Genomic DNA, 9,659 nt, shown 5'->3' on the forward strand with positions numbered 1-9,659 from the left:
CTCATAACTTGATAAACTTAGATTGATTTTTCAAGTGATAAACAAGTTTTAAGTGATCACTATTACCTTTACAGTGTTCAGTCATAATATTGTTATTATGAGGTTTCAGGTATCTGGCTGAAGTGAGGTAAATTTTTGGATTTAATAGTTGTGTAATAACCAGGTAATTGATCACTTCGTGACTATATATATATATATATATATATATATATATATATATATATATATATGTGTGTGTGTGTGTGTGTGTGTGTGTGTGTGTGTGTGTGTGTGTGTGTGTGTGTGTGTGTGTGTGTGTGTGTGTGTGTGTATGTATGTATGTACGTATGTACATTGAGGATGTATATATATATATATATATATATATATATATATATATATATATATATATATATATATATATATATATATATATATATATATATATATATATATATATATATATATATATATATATATATATATAGTATTGAGAGAAAAAAGAGAGAGAGAGAGAGAATGAATTTGCATATTTTCATGAACGGCCTTTGGTATCTGACACCTAATCTGCAATTCCGTGAGTGAGTTAACGCCAGCGCATGTCTCCAGCAGTGAATTTCCCTTTTGTCTGAACTCAAAACTTTTGCCATTTCGTTTCAGGAATAAATTTCTGCCTGACTCCAAGAAATTTACGTCGCCCACAAGCAAGAAAAGGAAACGAATTTTTTTCACAAATACGTTCAGTGCTAATATGCACCTTGAGGTTTTCTGTATTAAAGACAAGATGACCTTCTGTTATTAATTTTTTTTTTTTATTGAGTCGTGTATATGGCATTTGAAATTCTGACTATACATCTGCATAAATACAAACAAAATATAGAAATAAATGCGGTAAAGGATGAAAACTGAGACTAAATCTCAGCTGAATGAATAGATTGAGGTATCGTAAATATTATCTCACTCTTTGAGTGTTCACTATAATTTCTGTTAAGCTGTCCTGACATATGAACGCACAATGTTATTACCTTTAAGTCGATCCCCCCCAAAATAATATTTTAGTGATATCCACCTAGGGAAATATTGATGAATATTTACGTTTTCCTTTACAGTCGTGATTGAGGAAATCTAATTTAGAAGGGTTGGAAATGGAATATATAATATCCTTCAATACAAACAGCCCTCTGAGAGAAGAATTCTGGCATCAAATTTATATATATATATATATATATATATATATATATATATATATATATATATATATATATATATATATATATATATATATATATATATATATATATATATATATATATATATATATATATATATATAAAGAGCAATTACTCTGACCACGCATCACTGATACGAAGAAATTGAATGAACTTAATTTGAATCCCTCAACGTAACTCCTCATTGTTGTGCCTCAGTTTCTACTCTTCACATATTCTACAAAGGGAAGAAAGAGTCATTTTCCTATGAAACCAATCTCTCTCTCTCTAACTCTCTCTCTCTGGACATAACACGGCATTGTCAAGGGACAAAAGGGATTCAAGAGATCTTTATTTATTCAGAATCATTATTTAATTATTAAATAAAAGTTCTAACGCTAAACGGTCTTAAATATATAATACATTTGATAGAAGAACATGAAAGCCTCTCAATAGCTGGTATTGATAACTCTATTATTTCATATTTATCTTTTAATTCCGCTTTTGTATTGTTTCTTTTAAAAAATACAAGGTTTATGGATTATTAACGTAGTTCACCCCCACCTCTCTCTCTCTCTCTCTCTCTCTCTCTCTCTCTCTCCCCCTCTCTCTCTTTCCCGTGTTTTTTTATGAGCAAGCAAAATATTTTTCACCCGAATAAATGGTTATCTCTAAATTAGATTTTTCAGCACCCAAATACCTCCACTACTAGAAATGCAAATGAAGTTTATTTCCACGAACGGGTTCGTTTTACATACACATGTACAGACATACATACATTCTTACATACATACATACAATCATACTTATATATATATGTGTGTGTGTGTTAAAAATATACTGAGCCGTTTCTAGGTAAATAATAAGAAGCAGAAAGAGAGAGAGAGAGAGAGAGAGAGAGAGAGAGAGAGGATGGCGTTGCATTATATGAACGCCTTCGGCATCTGACATCTAATCTATACTTGTGTGAGTTAGCATTAGCGCCGGTCTCCGGCAGTGAATTTCCCTTTTGTCTGAACTCGTAACTTTTTCCATTTCCTCTCAGAAGTAAATCTCCGCCAGAGGCTTAAAAATTTATGCCATTCCAGCTGATAAATTGAAACCATTGGTACGCAGATGGTTTGTATTTATCTAAGTAGATTGCATATATCGAAATTGTTCCCGGGTACATTATAGAAATCAAAACAAAAGGATATCGTGATGTGATTGGAGTTGAGTTTATCATTAATTTCTATTTAGTTTTCGTTGATACTTGGATATTCATAAAGAATCTCAGGAGCGTGTTTGAATTGATAAAAGTAAATAATCATGACTAAGAGCAGTAGTAAAATAAAGAAAGAAATTGTATAAATAATGAATGACACGATCTTTTATTTTAAAACATACGAAGGTAAGGATGAATTATTTTTCATTTATATATTAATACCTGATTATTCGGAAAAAAATTATGAGGTTAAACACAATGGTTGATATACCAGAAACTGACTTTGTTCACTTGGAATTCTGTATTTTATGAGAATCTGTGGACGTGAAGAATTTTTTCCGATAATTCTTCTTTTCTTTACAAACGTCATTAATTAAATCGAATCACGAAAGCTTTAAGACGAATCAGTTAAGAATCATTAAATCAAATATTTTTATCAGGAAATCATAAAGGTAAAGAACATACCAAGAGACAGATATTTGGAATTAGTTTGTGTGTGTGTGTGTATGTTACACAGTCGAGAGGAAATTTCATTGCTTACCTTTCTCTTCAAAGTCGAGAAGTCCCATCTATTGGTAGCTTGATAATGACCGCATCAAAAAGGCTACTGGTGATGCACATCTGTACTTACACACCCGCATTCTCTCTCTCTCTCTCTCTCTCTCTCTCTCTCTCTCTCTCTCTCTCTCTCTCTCTCTCTCTCTCTCTCAGGTCTACAGCGAAACAAGCTTTATCCAAAAAAACTTATTTGACAAAAATCTGACATAACTGGGTTGCAAAAAACAAGAGACGAAATAAAATGGAATACTAATGTTCACCAACCGATCAGGCATATTAAAGTCCATCATATCTAACTAATTATTCTCTCCACATTGTTATCCCACAATAGGTCAAAATAAATCAAAGTCCAGTATATTCCCAATGAGCACATTTCACCTCTTCCTCAGTGAAACATCTCAAGAAATCAAATAAAATCCTTGTTTAATAAATGCATAAAAACAAAGATATGGGAATTCCTCCCATGTTACTTATAAAGTACACATAATGTTATAAATGCTTGACACAAGTGAGACATATGTTTATGAAAGAAACAATCTACAGTTTGGGAAATCTAAAATGGTTCCTACCTCCAAACAGCAATCTTCAAAGTCTTAATCAACAGGTCTTCATCGAAGACTTTTAATAATGTTCAGTGTTGGTCTTCGAATGATCATTTGTGTAATAACTAATCCCTTCACACCCTGGGACTCCGCCCAAAAAGGAAACACACCTACTATCTAATTAACCGGAACCTGGACATTTCCAGCAAACACACTCACAAAGTTTTGTTGCAAGACAGGAAAGTTCCCACGTCTTGAAAATAACTGACGTATACAGTTTTACTAATTAGGAAACGTGCCAGACAGCTAATCAATCAATATATATATATATATATATATATATATATATATATATATATATATATATATATATATATATATATATATATATATATATATATATATATATATATATTTATACAAAGACAAAATCCATGATGAGGGAAGAGGAAAAAATGCAGTACTGAAAGCTCTTTCCACTTCTTGTTCTTTACTATGCAGACTGAGGAATTATAAAAATAAGTTTGCAAAGAAAGCTCACATAAATGACAGATGGGGATTACAAAGGAAAAAATATGTACCTGGCATCCAATACAATTGAAGAATTAGTAGACCTACCAAAACAGGGTTAAATATTTAAGAGGTTTTACAAAGGATTAGGCCCAACAGCTCAGAAGCAGGGACAGGACAATTAAAAGATTATACAAGGAAGGTGACTGACCACCAAAAAATGTTATAAAAATACAACACAGTAATTCTCATTTTGCTAAACAAAAAAATTACTATGTCAGTGATTTTACCTTTTAGGTCATTCTTGAACATTTTACTTACGGAGGGGTCCAAATAATACATGCCAGGGCTAAGATTAAAATTACAACTGGAAGTAGGCTGTATAGTAGCGAATTCTAAAAAATTTCATGAGGAGAAATCTTCTAATCTGGCATTCACTGAACTTTCAGTCCAATTTATCCTGTCAAGCATAATATTCTCAAATTACCGTATGATGAAAGGTTTTTACAAATTCCTAGAATTTTAAAGCTTCTCAACATAAATGTTGTTTTCAGTAATTTTATTGTTAAGAAGTAAAAAAGTGTGATAAGATATATTATGAACAAACTGGAAAATCTCTTTCACAACCAATCAAACAACACCAATATTCTGTGAGAACTGGCCAAATATCGAGTGCATTATTCGTACATGTGAGAGATTGAGATCATCCTATTAATTGGAGTGAAGCAAAATCTTAAGTCCCATGCAAGGACACAGTTAAAAGGAATATCATTGAATCTTGTTTTATCAAGCCAAACAATGAAAGTGTTCTAAATTTAAGTCTTGGTTTGTTTAAAACTGTTGCCTTCATAATGAAAAAAATTGGTGATACATATAAGCAAAATTAGTACTCAGTTTTATACATATTTCTGCAATTTGAATGGTTAAGATTCCATATATCTTATGGTTAAGTATATAGTTTTAGTTTGTGACCACATGATCCCAGATTTTCTTGAATTACCCTTTTGTTTGTTACCCCTTGGCAATTAACCATCTCTTATTCAATTTTGTACATGTTGTTGGATTTTGTAAGGCTAAACTTCCATATCTCTTGTAGTTTTGGTCTATGGTTTTAGTTTGCGTCTGCTTGATCCCGGATTATCCTGGATTACCTTTCTGTTTATTACCCTTTAACAACTGACCATCCGGTATTCTTGTTCTTTTTGTTTACTTTGTAATTTCTTTTCATCTGTGTCTCATTTGTAACCACAAGATGCGTTAATAAACGTGAAAGCGCTTGTTACTGAACTACTGCCTGTCATTTGAAGTCACGTGCATCTACTGTGATTTTATATATACAGTATATATATATATATATATATATATATATATATATATATATATATATATATATATATATATATATATATATATATGTGTATATATATATATATATATATATATATATATATATATATATATATATATATATATATATATATATATATATATATATATATATATATATATATATATATATATATATATATATATATATATATATATATATATATATATATATATATATATATATATATATATATATATATATATATATATATATATATATATATATGTCGGGTGCTTTGAAATTAGAGGCCCCCTCCACAGATCAAATGGAAAGTTATGAAGTTTTCTGCTATAGCCTATCTCCAAGTACATTATTTAAGTTTCTATTAAGCTATTTTTCATTTTACATTTCTTGTATTTTCAGACTGAGTGACGGAGTTAGATACAGCCATTGCTAACGACTCGGAGGAAATCAAATGGATTGACCGAATCTTCAGAGAGGCCAGAGATACTGGCGCATCCTTCATTTCACGTCCCTGGGTAGCTAAATACATTGAAAGAGATGAATCCTTTCTTAAAAGAAACTAGAAAAAAAATCCATATGACTCTCATCGTGAAAAGAGTGAGAATCTTAGAAGGCCTGAAGTTCTTTCTCAGGAGTCAAAAGACATCATAGCTGAGGCAGTGGGTAGACCTAGAAAGCCTTTACGTAAATTTACGCTTGAACTAGAAACAAAAAGGGGAAAGAAGAGAAGTTACAGTGCTGTATATCGTGAGTTGAAAAAATCTGGTATCAAGCCATTTCATGTTATTAGCAAGCCCAACATCACTCAGCAACACAGAGAAGACCGTGCATGGTTTTGTGGTTCATTTCTTAAAGATTGGGATGAAGCTGACTTTCTCCATGTTGCCGCATCAGATGAATTCTTCATTTACACAGTGAGGAAGCCAAATCATAAAAATGACATCATTTGGGCTGCAAAGTTGTATGATATCAGCGATGACATGTGCTATCGCCAAGTTGTGAAATTTCCTGAATGTTTGGGAATTTTTCTGTTTCATAGCCAAACGGTTAATGTGGATCATCAAAGAAAAAGGACAGTCATGGAATGGCGAATACTTCAGAGAAACTGTGCTTACTGGTGGAGTATTTCCTTTCCTCAAAGATCCTGATAATGCGTTATCTGTCGAAGAAGTCACATTTTTGCATGATAAGGCGCCATGTTTCAAGACTCTTCAGACACAGGAGCTGCTTCGAAACAGTGGTATCGATTTCTTCTCGTCAAGTGAATTTCCAGGTAGCTCCCCTGACCTTAATGTGCGTGAAAAGATTGGTAGTATCTTAAAGGATCGTGTTGAAGCGAGCACAGTGAACTATGATGGTATACCAAGCTTCGACGACCTGCGAAGAGAGGCGACCGAAGTTCTTAGGGAAATGGAGTTTGAGTCTCAAATTTTTTGCAATTTGCTGAAATCATATTCCTCAAGAATGCAGGCTGTGGTACAGGCAGATGGAAGCCACACAAAATATTAAATACTCAGAGAGAAACTTAAATAAATACCTGTTCTGAATTATTTTTGTTTTTGTCCATATTAATTTTAGTTTATGCTGTAGAGGGGGTGGGCCTCTAATTTTGAAACACCTATATATATATATATATATATATATATATATATATATATATATATATATATATATATATATATATATATATATATATATATATATATATATATATATATATATATATATATATATATATATATATATATATATATATATATATATATATATATACATACATATATACAGTATATATAGGTATTTGGTCATTTTGCCCACACGGTTGAGTTATTTCGTCCCCATTGTGAGTCATTGGTTACAAGTGGCTTCATATTCTGTTTCATTTGTAATTATCTATACAACCAAAACAATCAATTTATAATAATAATAATAATAATAATAATAATAATAATAATAATAATAATAATAATAATAATAATAATAATAATGGGACTGGTAGTAACTTCTAGCTAGTTGTGCTTGCCACTGCTGTCATCACTGTCACCCATTTTTTCAGTCAATCGGAAACTAGTACCTGACGCTGGTAAACTAGTTCCCCTCCCTTGTTGATTATGGAAGGGAACTAGCTTATCGGTGTCAGGTACTAGTTCCTGATTGACTGGCCTTGTGTGTGTGTGCGTGTATATTTGTGTGCGCACGCACGTTCATGGTCCATTTACTTCACTTGTTTACTGCATGCCTAGTTTTGAGTTCGTGGTTCATTTACCAACGTTATGTAATTGGTCATAATGATAGAATTAAAACAGATCCTGGCAAGATGGTAGACTGCCCAGATGATTGTATTTAGTGTCTTGTACCTGTACGGGCAAGGCAAGAAGGTCTGCAGTGATGGCCCTTCCATTTCTGCCTGAGGCAGACATAGTTCCCATCTTCCAACATCTCTCTCGTCAAGCTACCACAGCCCAGTTACAAACTATAATGCAGTATATTTCAAGAACATGGATCTACAGCTGCACATGGCCACCTTCTACCTGGAGTATTTTCAATCAGTCTGTGCTTACCAATAATGACATTGAAGGCTGGCACAATCGACTAAATAAACGTGCTGCAGGTAGATGCAACCTCCAGTTTTGCCTCCTTGGAAGCCTTCTCCACAAAGAGGCCAAATTGACATCTGTCTACCTATATATATATATATATATATATATATATATATATATATATATATATATATATATATATATATATATATATATATATATATATAAAAAACACACACACACACACACATATACACACACACACACACATATATATATATATATATATATATATATATATATATATATATATATACATATATATACATATGTGTGTGTGTGTATAACTGAATCACGAAAATATAGAACGTTATGAATATGTAAATAAAGACAATGCCACGAAGGAAGGGAAAACAATGGAGTGCTGCGAGGCCTTAGTAAAAACGCAATAAGAAAATAACCCTATGCTGCCTATTATCAGTACTGTTGGTTCAGTATCATATATACTTTCGAAATATATTACCAAACTGTTGTCCCCGTTACTTGGAACTATCTCCGAGTCTCACATGGATTTAGTTGATAAATTAAACAAAATCAGTCTTTGCCTCACTTTTAGATTCGTTAGTTTTGATGTTTGTTCTCTTTTTACTAAAGTCCCTATAAATTCTATCTTAGGTATCTTAATAATAAACTAATCCATCATGAATTAACTCTGCGTGTAAGTCATATTATTTCACTCACTAGCTTGTGCGTTTGTCATTGTAAGTTTATATTCAACGGTGAATTTCACCAACAAATATTTGGTATGGCAATGGGCAACCCTTTATCCCCACTCCTCTCACACTTGTACATGGAATTCTTTGAAAAACTATATTTACCTAATATCACTTACACTCCTTTAAAGTGGTATAGATGTGTTGACGATATTTTAGCTGTTTTGCCTGCTGATATTGAGGTAAATGACTCTCTAATTTGAATAACCAGGTATCATCCATTAAGTTTACTTTAGAATTAGAAAAAGACAGTTGCCTCCCTTTCTTAGATGTTTTAATACATAGAGAACCATTTCAATCCAAATTCAGTAATTACAGGAAACCAACCAACAACTTAACCTCTGTCCATTTTTATTCGGGCCGTCACCTTAATATCAAAATATCCATTTTTTCTTCTATGTTTTTACGGGCATTGCGCATTGTCAGTCCCCAGTATTTGGATCAAGAAATCGAGCACATAAGAAATAGAGACAAATATATGTTATCCTTCACATATACTAGATATTTGTTATAACAGAGCCAACAAAAAGTTCTATATTGAAAGTAACATGGAGAGAGAAACCCCTATGAGCATTCTTAGCTTGCCTTATTTGAGTGGTTTTGAAAACATAAAATCATTGTTAAAATCTTTTAATGTCAACCTCGTTTTCCCTATAATAACACACTAAAAAGAATGTTAATTTACAATAGACCTAAAGAAAGCAACAACATAATATATAAAATTCCAATGTTTGGACTGCCATTCTTTTTACATTGGCCAATCTAGCAAGGATTTAGATGTACGGATCAAGCAACATAAGTATTCTGCCAAAACTGAGCAAACATCCAATGCTATACTGTATTCATTCATTTAAGTGAAAGCTCTCGCTTGCTGAATTCAAGTTTATTATTAGTTAAATAATTTTTTCCTGGCTCTTTTCCATATTACATCTACAAAGGTGTTTGGGTACTTAAGTTTCAAAGCAATATCATCAATAGTTTTGATCTCAGC

The sequence above is a fragment of the Macrobrachium rosenbergii genome, chromosome 23 (assembly GCF_040412425.1).
Source record: "Macrobrachium rosenbergii isolate ZJJX-2024 chromosome 23, ASM4041242v1, whole genome shotgun sequence".
NCBI lineage: Eukaryota > Metazoa > Arthropoda > Malacostraca > Decapoda > Palaemonidae > Macrobrachium > Macrobrachium rosenbergii.